This window comes from Triticum urartu, chromosome 1 (genome assembly GCF_003073215.2).
Source record: "Triticum urartu cultivar G1812 chromosome 1, Tu2.1, whole genome shotgun sequence".
In the NCBI taxonomy this organism is placed as follows: domain Eukaryota; kingdom Viridiplantae; phylum Streptophyta; class Magnoliopsida; order Poales; family Poaceae; genus Triticum; species Triticum urartu.
The window spans coordinates 471,493,781-471,506,368 of NC_053022.1; positions in this window are offsets into that span (position 1 = coordinate 471,493,781).

Sequence of the window (12,588 nt, forward strand, 5' to 3'; positions counted from 1 at the left end):
GGTTCCTTTGCAGAGAACGCCGGGTTGTTGGGTAGAAGAATTACCATCTGTGTTATGGAGCATCAATACAACACCCAACAGATCAACAGGATACACACCGTTCTTCATGGTTTATGGAGCGGAGGCGGTTCTCCCCAGTGACATCCGTCATGATTCACCTCGTGTCACGGCTTATATTGAAGCGGACAACGAAACAACACGGCAAGATGCTTTGGACCTGTTGGATGAAGAGCGTGATATCGCAGCAGCCCGATCGGTGATTTACCAGCAGGACCTTCGTCGTTATCACAGTCGTCGAGTCAGAACCAGAACCTTTCAGGAAGGAGATTTGGTGCTTCAGCTCATCCAAGATCAGACTGATATGCATAAGCTATCCCCACCTTGGGAGGGGCCTTTCATGGTCAGCAAGAATCTGCACAATGGGTCGTACTATCTGATTGATATTCGAGAGCATAAGGACTCACGTACATCAGAGGAGGAGACTAACAGGCCGTGGAATATAGCTCATCTTCGGCCTTACTATACCTGAGCCATTGGCTATACTTATTTACATATTACGACAATGTATATATTTTAATAAACCGGAACCTCGGCTAAAACGGGGTATCTGTTCTTTTACATCATGTGAGGTTACACGGAGTTGCTCTAAAGCGGCCTCCGGTTTACCCCTTGAGTTCACTTTGCTAAAAGAATCGTGTTATATCACTTGGAGGATTGGTCGTGTCCGAACCAATACCATGCCTCTTGATAGGCGAAATACACCAGATCACTTGGGGACTTGGTCATGTCTGAACCAGTCACGCCTCTTGATCGGCCTAAGGCCACAGAATCACTTGGGGGCTTGGTCGAACCCGAACCATGACCACGCCATTTGGTCAGCATAAATGCCACAAGAATCACTTGGGGACCTGGCTAACTAGAACCATAGTTACACCTAACGGGAGCTTGGTCGTGTTTGGCCATGGTTACACCATTTGATCAGCTTAAATAAATCTTTTTTGGTCGTGTTTCATACTTTTCTTTGAAGGTTTTTTTTTGCTTTTCATTATGTTTTTAAACCGACAAAGTTTTTTAACCAATCAATTGAAGAAACACAGTTCACGTCAATCCGGAGACTATTTGCCCGGTTTGATCCTTGTTGTTAACATCCTCTTATGGAGTAACACGATGTTTATCACAACCCGGCACGGTTTTATTATAAACCGGCACAATATAGAAGGAGTTATCAGCACTCAAAATTTGGGTTATCACCCTTACTACAAAAAGTTGGTAAAGCCAACGATGTGATTCAATGTCATAGGTATGATATATTTCATATTTGATTATACATATATACAGGACTCGTTATTTCCTCCAACAGTGTGGGTTTGCAAAACTCTGCTTCAAGATTGGCCAAGCCAACTTCACACTCAACGGTGGCAGGTATTATGTATCGCAAATTTTTTGATCATATATACTTAAAATTTTGTTTTGGATGTTTTGACTTTATACATACAGACATCATATTTCGCCTGACGGTACAACCGCGGTGGCACTTAACGAATTTCTTATTTCAGAAAGTATTTTGGAAAGTTCATTACCACAGGAAGAACAAGTTATGCACGAAGGCATATCAACATCAAAGGTATCAGCTAGCCTATTACAAGGCAACATGGTGCCCATAATAACATAATTGTTTTTCACAAAGGAGAGACAGTTTTAAAACTGGCTTCCGGTTTAAGATTGGCCACCAGCCTGGCCTGATGGTTGTGGGTCATCCTGCGCCGCTTCAGCTTCTGTTTCTCTACCCAATGGCTGGAAATCCACAGTTGTCCAGTCGATTCCCATTAGTGCTTAAAAACAGCTTCGTCATGGATTAGCGAAGACGGGTCAATATCGGGAGCGTAAGTATGCTTACGGATTGGAGGGATCAGGTTTTCTGATTCATGGATTGGTGCAGCTATTCGCTTGTTCTGGCTGTCATATCGGGCTTGATAATGAGACAAATTTGCTTCCTCAGCCAGTTGACAAGTTAGCGGACGTACCTCCCGGTTTATGGCTCGCAAATCCGCTTCACCAAATTCTGACCTGTCTTCCTTCAAGCTGGGATAACCCTGAGCCGCTTCAATAGGATCAAAATCCGGCACCCAGGCTTTTGCCCGGATTAAAGCATTGATTGCACCGGTTCGAGCAGCGGATTTCTTCAGCTCTTCAACCCGGGCAGGAAGCACTGACAGCTTCATCAGAGTATCTTGAATCAAACTGGGCGCCGGTTTGTTATGAGACGCGGTACAGATGATCCGCTGGGCACCAGTATACAATTGTTCAACTAAGGTATATGCGGCCTTTAATTTCTTCCGCACATCTGACCCCAAGTGACCAATGCGTGTCCGTGAAATACCATAAAGGGTTAATAAACCGGTGACTCTGTAAGAAGGCAGAACCGATTCAGAAGGCAAGCTGGCTTACCAAAGATAGCGGTGGTCATGGCATGAACGTGCCGCTTTATGCTCGTCAGTTCATCTGTCACTAGTTTTAATGCAGCCTCGGCATCCTCTGCTCGTTTGGTCAAAGCGGACTTTTCAGTGGCCCAATCCACCCGTTTCTTCTTGAAGTTCTCCTTAAGTTGTTCCATGGTGCTTAAGGCACTGGCCAATTCCTCTTTTGCTTTGGAGGTTTCAGCCTATTGGGTTTTCAAGTTTTCTTGAAGATCAATGACTTGGTTTTCTTTCGCCTTCAGCTCCGCCTGCAGGCATACAGATATATGTTTCAACAAGTCGGTAGAAGGATTCAAGTGCCAACCACATAACAAGTTATGTGCTTAGCACTTGGGGGCTAATGCATATTCGATCTTCATCTTTCAATTGTTTACAAAGTCCCAAGCTCAATACAAGTATTCAACTTGGCACTTGGGGGCTAATGCATATTCGATCTTCATCTTTTCAATTGTTTACAAAGTCCCAAGCTCAATACAAGTATTCAACTTGGTACTTGGGGGCTAATGCATATTCGATCTTCATCTTTTCAATTGTTTACAAAGTCCCAAGCTCAATACAAGTATTCAACTTGGCACTTGGGGGCTAATGACTATTTGATCATATGTATTCTAATGCGGCAGTTTCAATTACTTAAAGTATCGGTTTAACTACGCTAAGTTGAACCGGCCCTTGGGGACTACATCAGCAAATTTCAAAGCATCAAGATTCATATTATTAAGTCCCGGTTTGAAACAATATTTCAAATCGGCCCTTAGGGGCTAGGAGAGTCAGCAAGAATGAAAGCATACAAGCAGGAAGGAGCATATGGAAGTTACCTCATATTTATCTTTCATCATATTAACCAGACCGGCTTCGTAGTCTCGGCTAGTATACAGCCGGTTTAGATAGCCAGAATGGATATCTTGGGCGTTCAGAGCAGCGTAAGCCGTCAGATCAGCGTTCCACTTGCCTTTGCCAAAAGCAGCAAATTCTTCCTTGGCAGAATGTTTGGATAAAGCCACAGGATTGCTTGGCTCAGTATGGCCAGTGCCAGTAATGACAACTTCATCATCCTTGGTACCGCCGATTTGCACTGGAGCTGTTGGCTAATCAGTAGATTTTGCTGGACCAGTGGAGCTTTCAATCCGGAGAGAACCTGTGGGCTGGTGGATAGGACCTGAGGTATCAGTAGGTCTCTCTTCAGCAGTAAGATCATCATCTGGCTGCGGTGGATCATTGGGAATATCTCCAGGGACATCCGCTTCAAGATCGGGTGTCGTGCCTGGTTCAAGAATGAGAACTTCTTCGGCCGCTTTATCCAGGCGGGCCTTCTTGCTCGGCCTAGGTTTGGCCCTGAAAAGAATAACAAAATTAAATACAACATATGTTCTAAGGCAATATACTGCAAACATCACGATAAATATAGCTTACCCAAGCACTGTTTTGAGCGGTGGGAGCTGAGTAGCTGATGACTCGCCAGAAGATGAGTGGGAAACAACCTGATAATCGGAGTCAGGCGGATTAAGAGGTTGACGAAAACAGCCCGCTTTAGGAAAAGCACTGACAAGCGAATTAGAGACCTCGGAATGACGTTTCCGAACCGGACTGTTCGGTAAACCGGCGGAGGTAACTACCTGGCCGCTGTGCCGGGTGGTGCGGCGAGCCTCGTGTTGTTGAGTCTTCATAAGAAGTTTAGGATCCAAATAAGCAAGAGGATGAGAAAATTTAACTTTCCGGTTTGCCTGACGGATTTTTTGTGAAGGGAAAGTTTCTGAATTGGAAGAGAGAATAATTACCTCTGCAACATCCGCATGGCTGGCTTCGGCATCATCCTGACAAATATCATCATCAATAAGATGCATGAAAAATAAACCAAGTGAGTCAAGCTCTACCTCAAGGTACGGATTATCCACCTCGTCATCAGGGGCCGGATTAGAAGATGCAGTGGTTCTTTTCCGGTGGGCAGTCTTCTTCACAGCTTTAGTTTTTTGCGGGTTGCTCTTTCCGGTTTATCTGTTTTCTCTGGTTTCTCCTGTGGCAGCTTTTTGCTCCAAAACGGATCATCGCCCTGATTATGCAGACACTGATATTAAAAACAATGACTAGACATATCAATAACAGGTTCAGCAAAGAGAAAAATCAAAGTCTTACAGCTGGCGGTTTGTTGGTGGCACAGAAGGGAAGCAGGCCGGTTCTAGCGTAGATGTGTTCCGGTTCATTCAGTATCTTACGCACAGCCTCTGTGATTTCTTCACCGGAGAGCTGAAGTCTTGAATGTCGCAGTGGGTCATCCACACTATCAGTATATTCGCACATCAAACCGGAGCGCTGACTAAGGGGCAGTATGCTCCATGATATCCAACAGTGGGCAAGGTCAACACCTGTTAAACCGTTGGCCATAAAGGCTCTAAGCTTTGACAGCTGGGGAGCATATTTGCTTCTCTCGTGAGCAGTCAATCTTTGAGGAAAAGGATGGGCATTGCTGAGCCGCTCCGGACGAAACCCAGGCAAGGGATTCTCACCAGCAGGGGAGGTGTCTTTGCAGTAGAACCATGTCTGATTCCACTCCTTGGGGTGACTGTGCAGCTTGGCGTGAGGGTATGTGACCTCTTTCCTTTTTTGAATCGCCATGCCACCCAATTCCGTATTAGAGCCATCAGTAAACTCAGTACGGCGGTTTAGATGGAAAAGATCTCTGAATAATTCTACTGTGGGCTCCTCTTGAAAGAACACCTCACAGAGCACTTGGAAGTGGCACATATTTGTAACAGAGTTGGGGCCAGTGTCTTGCGGATGGAGTTGAAAATCAGCCAGAACATCCCGGTAAAATTTAGAACCAGGCGGTTTAAAGCCCCGAGCTAAGTGGTCTATGAAAACAACAACCTCTCCTTCTCGAGGTGTGGGGGGCATTCTTTGCCAGGAGCCCTCCAATGGAGGGTGTCTTTGCTGCCCAAGGCGCCAATAAGGACTAAATCCTCTAGTTGATCCTCTGTGACGCGGGAAGGGACCCAATTGCACTCATATACTTGCTTGGCCATGACGGAATCTACAAGGTAGAAGATCCCGGTTCAAAAATACATTTGATCAAGGTATGTTGGTATGGGCACTGTTAAACCGGAGGCAGAACTATCTGAACCGGAGTTTCATGAAGCAACCAATATCTGGCGGTTCAACAAGGGGACTAATGGTATATATCGGTTTGTAAAATTCTTCTACAAAGTTAAACCGCCGGATCTAAGCATTGAACAATCAAGACTGTAGATGAGTAAGTACGCAAAAACAGATTTCACAACATTATGCTACAGCTTTGGATCTGGAACATGTTTATAAAGGAGATAAATATTCAAGGCCCAAAAGGAGCAGTACCGAATCAATAAGCAAAGGTATGGATAAGATCTATGCTCTTAGTATGCCGGACAGTGAAAACGGAGGATAAAAACTATCGCTACACAGAGCGAAGATACACAGACTCGTCTAAGGATCTATCATATGAACAAGAAGCAAGCGATGAACACGGGAAGAACAGGGAAACCCTAGAACAGATCTATGATGGAAAGGATAGAAGACTTACTGGGGCTGAGGAAGAAGCGGAAGGTCGCCGCGGTGCTCTGGTGCGTTCAGGGTGATGCAGCGGCCAAGGTTGGTGCAGAGGTCGACGGCGGCGGAGCTCCGAAGACTGGGCGACGAGAGGAAGAGGAAGCAGAAGGGCACGAAGGGGAAAAAAGGAATGACCCTTCGGTCCTATTTATAAAGCAAGGGACATGGGTCAGGCGCGAAAATCAAGGAGCCGCAAGTTTGGAAACAGAGCGGTCGCCTCGATTATCGTTGATCTATTAAACAAGAAGGTATCACGGATAGTTTCTTTATGAAGATGACGTCATGCCGATTTACAGCAATCAGAGAAGATGACATCACGGCGGTTCACCAAACTACAAGAAGATGTTGAAAATGAAGTTTTTTGCTAAGGATTGACATGAACCTGTTCAAATCAATCTGGGGCCTAATGTTGGGGATATTACTACTGGGCGTAAACCGGCCTATCTGGGCCGGATTAGCTTCATCAGTAGTTAAGCATGTTAAAGCCCATGAAGGTAGATGAGGGCTCAAGACCCATAATCGGTTGAGAGCCCGTAGCCGTAAACCGGCGTCAATATGTAACTTGTATTGTAAATTTGGAATAAGTAGAGACCAAACCGGACACATCCATGAGCCGGTGTTAGGACTCTGTAAACCGATGGGCGTCACCCATGTATATAAGGGGACGACCCGGCGGCGGTTCAAGGACAACGGACAACAACTCGAGACATAGGCGAAGCTTATTGCTCCCTAGTCATCGAAACACCCAACAATTCCATCACAACTAGACGTAGGCTTTTACCTTCATTGAAGGGGCCGAACTAGTATAAACTCTCTTGTGTCCTTGTGTCCGCTTTAACGCCTTCAAGCTAACCCATCGCGATGGCTCCACGACTAAGTCCTTTCTCTAGGACATCTGCCATGACAAAACCACGACATATACCTTTTTGTAACCGTGTCATAACACGTGAAGAAACCTCCGGCTGAACCGCTGGTAAACTTGCCACAGAAGATCCAGGCGAATCTGCATGTGCTGACCCAGACAGATTTGTCCCGACGTGCGCAGAAGATCCTGTGGCTGTAGGTGTGGCTGCACCCCCCGCGGACACACGGGTGACACCCATGCGGCCCGATGCAGCAGATCCATCGCCCGACCGCGGCTGGACGCGCGCGCGTGACGAGGGGGATTCGGTCCCGCCGCTGGACCCGCCTGTCGCGCTTGTCGTTGACGTGGCTGCACGAGAGTGGCCGCCCCTTGAGTCAGGCGTGGAGCCGACTGGAGCGCGATCCGAGGACGATCCGCTCACGCGATCCGAGGACTGCGCACGCACAGGAGTTCCTGGCGCCACCGGATCTCCTTCGTTGTTCGTGCCAGGTTCGTCTTCTTCCTCCACATGCAATAATGGGTCAAATTGAGCCATATTTTCGAAATTTTGATCATTTTGAACACCGTTTTGACCAGGGACCTGCACAGGCATAAGAGAGGAACAAGTACCAGCAGGAATATCATCACATTGATTAGTACAATTGTTGTCGCCCCCATGATCAAAAGACCGTAGATGTGACGGAAGAAGGAGAATTTCTTTGCGGAAGTGCACCGGCATTTGGATGAAGCGAGGCAAAGGGAAAAACTGTCTCATCAAAGACAACATCTCTGGATATATAGACCCGACCAGTGGGAACATCAAGACATTTGACACCTTTATGAATGGGGCTATAACCTAAAAAGACACACCTTTTTGAGCGGAAAGCGAGTTTTCGTGTGTTGTAGGGTCGAAGATTTGGCCAACATGCACAACCAAAGATTCGAAGAGATGTGTAGTTGAGTGTGACACCAAGAAGCCGTGTGATAGGTGTTTCAAATTTGATGACTTTACTTGGAAGCAAGTTGATAAGATATGTGGCAGTTAAGAATACTTCATCCCAAAATTTAAGTGGCATGGATGCGTTTGCTAATAATGCAAGCCCCATATCAACTATGTGACGGTGCTTTCTTTCAGCAGACCCGTTCTGTTGGTGAGCATGAGGGCAAGAGACATGATGGGATATGCCAAGTTTTTGGAAGAAAGAATTCAATTTTTCATACTCACCACCCCAGTCACTTTGCATAGCAATGATTTTGGAGTTCAGTTTGCGTTCAACAAGGTTTTGGAAATTGATAAAAACTTGGAATACATCAGATCGTTTCTTTAGTAAATAAATCCAAGTAAATTTACTATAGTCATCAATAAAGCTTACATAATAGGAAAATCTACCAACTGAAGTAGGAGCTGGCCCCCATACATCTAAAAAGATAAGTTGTAGGGGAGCAGTGGACACACTAGTAGAAATAGGATAAGGTAATTGATGACTTTTTGCTTGTTGACACGGATCACAAACTGACTCAACACTAGGCTCATAAGAGAGTTTATTTTTGCTAAGAACATGTCTAACTATGACTGAAGATGGATGACCCAAGCGACTATGCCACCTTGATGAAGAAAGCTTGGTGACACTATTTGCTTGTTTATTTGACCATGAAGATGATGATGATGATGATGATGATGATGATGATATGAGTGGGTAGAGGCCTCCCACGCACCGTCCTCTAAGAATGATTCTCCTTGTGCTCAAGTCCTTGACCAAGAAAAAATAAGGGTAGAATTCTATAAGGAGATTATTATCAAGAGTGAATCGATGAACGGAAACAAGATTTTTGGATGTTTGAGGAGCATGCAAGACATTTTTCAGATGTAAATTTTTCACGGGGTTTTCAACTATTGAACTACCAATGTGTGTGATATCCATACCAGAACTGCTTGCCGTGCGAATTTGGTCGCCTCCATTGTACTTCTCCCGCATCGTCAATTTGTCAAGTTCACCTGTAATGTGGTTTGTTGCTGCACTATCGGCATACCAATTTGTGTCCACGCCATAGGAGACAACATGCGCTTCTTTTTCTTCTGGGTCGTTCTCCTCATAGCGCCACCAACAGACCCGAGCACCTCCTGGATGATGTTTGAAGCATATTTGGCACTCAGGATAATCATGTTGTTGCTCACGCACCTGCTGCTGCTGTTGTTGCTGTCGAGGGCGCCCTCTGAAGCCGCTGCCTCCATTGGAAGACGAGGGCTGGCGGTCACCGTGGTCACCGCGGCCACGCCCCCTTCCTCCTCGCCCGCGGGATCTACCGCGAGACTGTCCACGGCCCCTGTAGACCACATTAGCAGATGAGTGGAACCCGCCTGAAGCTGAGTCGCCTAGCATCTCCATCCTTTGATCAAAGGCAGAGATCTGAGCAAAAAGATCATCGGTGGTGATGGTGTTCTTGACAGTGCCGATCGCCGCCACCACGGAGTCGTAGTCGCGGTCTAGTCCGGCCAAGATGTAGTCCACCATCTCCGGATCAGAGACGGGACGGTCGGCAGCAGCTAGTTCATCGCCGAGGCTTTTCATCTTTGCCATATACGCCGAGCTTGACATGCTGCCCTTCTTTGTGTTGGTGATGGCGATTCTCAGATTGGTGATCCGAGATTGCGACTGCGAGGCGAAGAGGTTTGTCACCGTCGTCCAGAGTTCAAAAGTGGAGTCCTTCCCGACGACCTGCGCAAGGATCTCTGGCGACATGGAATTCAGAAGATAAGACAGGACCTGCTGGTCTTTGGCGATCCAAGGCCCATACATAGGGTTCGGCTCTAGGGCCGTGGTTTTGTCCGCCTTCGTGACCTCCACCATCCTGGGCGGAGCGGCGTCTGTGTTGTCGAGGAGTCCAATCACCTGCGCACCTCGCAGGGCTGGAAGCACCTGAGTCTTCCAGAGGATGAAGTTTCCTCTTGCGAGCTTCTCAGATGGCGGCGAACCGAGGTTAAGGGCGACGCCGGCAGAGGAAGCCATGGAGACGATAGTATGTGAATTCTAGGGTTTTGGTTTGTGGCTAGATGTATGGAAAGAGGTGGCTCTAATGACCATGTAAGATTATGTGCGAACTCCCTGCTCCCTCGATGGGGAGAGGCATCGATATATATTGAGACTATCGGCAGGAGTCTGCCTTGGCGTACAAGGAAGATATACAAGAGATTGAGTAGGATACGGAGAGGGAGAGAGAGAGAGAGAGAGAGATAGGTTGGGATTACGTATTTTCTCTAATAGACAAGACCTGAGCTGGCAGTCAAATCTCCAGTTATGAGCCAAGAGCCCAAGAGACTGAATGTATCTTAACTTTTAATGCGGAAATCTGTTTTGGCTCTCAGGTCTAAATACTCCTAAAATCTGGATCACCAGCTCTCACTTTGATAGGACAATTGAATGAAAATCCTTTATGCACATGGTTAGATTTCTTGTGCTGAAATCAGCCCACTAGGATTCAAGTTTTAGACTTGGCACGTGTGGTCGCATATTTTCAAGATTTTCGGTGCTATTTATTCACTTGTATGACGTGCCCGTCGACTTCGTCAATAACAAGATCGCGTCGGCTCAATTCTTAAAGGTGCTCATAGGGTAGGGTGTTCATGTGTGCTTTTATAGCGTGTGAATGTGTTTCATGTTGTGGGTGCATGCAACGTGTTTTTATCCTTAAAAAAGAACTAATAAATGAGGAGAGAGGTGTTTAGAGTAACATAAGGCTGGTTCCAATGCATGGGTGCTTAGAAAAGGTGCTAAGCATATTAAAGGGCTTAGCAACCAAAATCCCCAATGCATAGGTTCTTAGCTTCTTGTAGCTAAGCACTCTTCATTTAATTAGTCCTGAGATCTTAGTAGTATGTAAACTTTGTGGCATGGTCGTAGCTACTAAAATCGCCTCGGCAAATACGTAACAAACGAGACAACAATTTTGCGAATCAGTTCCATCAAACCCAAAATGAAAAACAGTAGTGGTGGTGGCAATTTGTTTGGACCCTGATACTCTGCATGAGTGCTTGAGTAAAATAAAATCATGGTAATTTTGAAATTGCTTCAGTTGCCTAAAATAAAATCAACTAGTAGTACTTTCTGTAACCTAGTTAGATAGTCGATGTGCAAAACAAATCATGGACTGTAGTTTAGCAAGAACCTGGGACCAGGGCATATGGTTCAGATCACATAATATTTATATCAGAGTCTCCACTATTCATAGTTCAGACTATCATCAATTTACCTATGGTTCAGATTACATACTATTCAATCTATAAATTACATATAATTCAGTATGAGAGAAAAAGTTGCAGACAAAAATCTCATCTAAGCATGGATTGGGAGGGAGCAAGCACGAGCTGAAGTTGAATACAGAAGACAGATTTTGAAACAAACTAGCAGCTCGATTTTGGGGGAAAGGCTTAGATTTATCATTGAGCAGCTATCTCCCGCCGCTGGTCCATGCAGGCCGGAGGGTCGGCCGGGGCTGGGCTTCCACAACCAGACGGGATGGCTGCTGCTGTACTGGGGCAGAGGCGCAGGGCGACGACGGAGTGGCCGTTCCGCTGGGGGCGACGGCGCAGGGCGACGACGGAGTAGTCGTCCGCTAGGTGCGGCGGGGCGGGGCGAGGACGGAGTGGCTGTTGCGCTGGGAGCGGCGGCGCATGGCGACGGAGAAGATGAGATGAAGGTCACTGGGACGAAAGGGGAAAAGGAGAAGAGATGGAACGGCTCGGCGCTGCATACGGGATCCGATTAAGTGCGTTTCTGCCTAGGTACGTGCGCTTGGTGCCGTTTCTTCGTGGGGTTACCGGTTTCTTCTCTCTCCTCTTTAACTAAGACACCACGTCAGATTTTGGCTTACGTGGACGGCTAAGCACCGATACAGACTGGAGCGTTGGGAGAGGCCTAAAACTAGCCACAGTGGGAGTAACTTCAGCAGTAACATTGAGTCCAACTCAGCAAATTTGCTTATGTGGCAATGAGTTAATGAGGAAAGAGGTAGTAGTAGTAACTTAGCTAGTTACTGTAACATCACATGTCCCAATGCAACATGAGTCTATAACCTAATAAATGAAGCTATGCATGTTACCACACTTATGTTACTATTCATTATGAAGATAATAACATAGTCTAGAAATACGTGTATGTTACTAGTGTATGTTACTCTTCATTGTGGCTAGTCTAATATATTACTGTAACATAGCGCTTACCGAGAAATGATGAGTCTACGAACTAATAAATAAAGTCATCTATGACACTACTACTATATTACTTTACACTATAAAGATAGTAACTTGGACTAATGTCATATGCATAATATTAGTATAAGTTACTCCCTCCTGTGACCAGCCTGATGCCTTGGACTAGGAGAGTGCTGCTACGTACTACGGCTGGGTTCGTCACCGTACCACTGATTGGCTGCTAAACATACCAGCAGCATGGCCTTGTCACGTCGTCTCTCATGCTCATATCAATCATCCATGCAAGCACCACTGTTTAGCAGCTCCACAGCTCGTTATTCCTCTATCTTTTCGGCCATGGATGCTCGATGTTCGTCGACCACTCAAGGGCCGACCGGGCACGCAATCATCACGTTAAGTAGAGCAGTGCTACCAGTACTCATTATATTCCCCCATAGCTTAATGGGCAGCAACGCGGCCTTTGGCGTTTCCATTTAGAAACG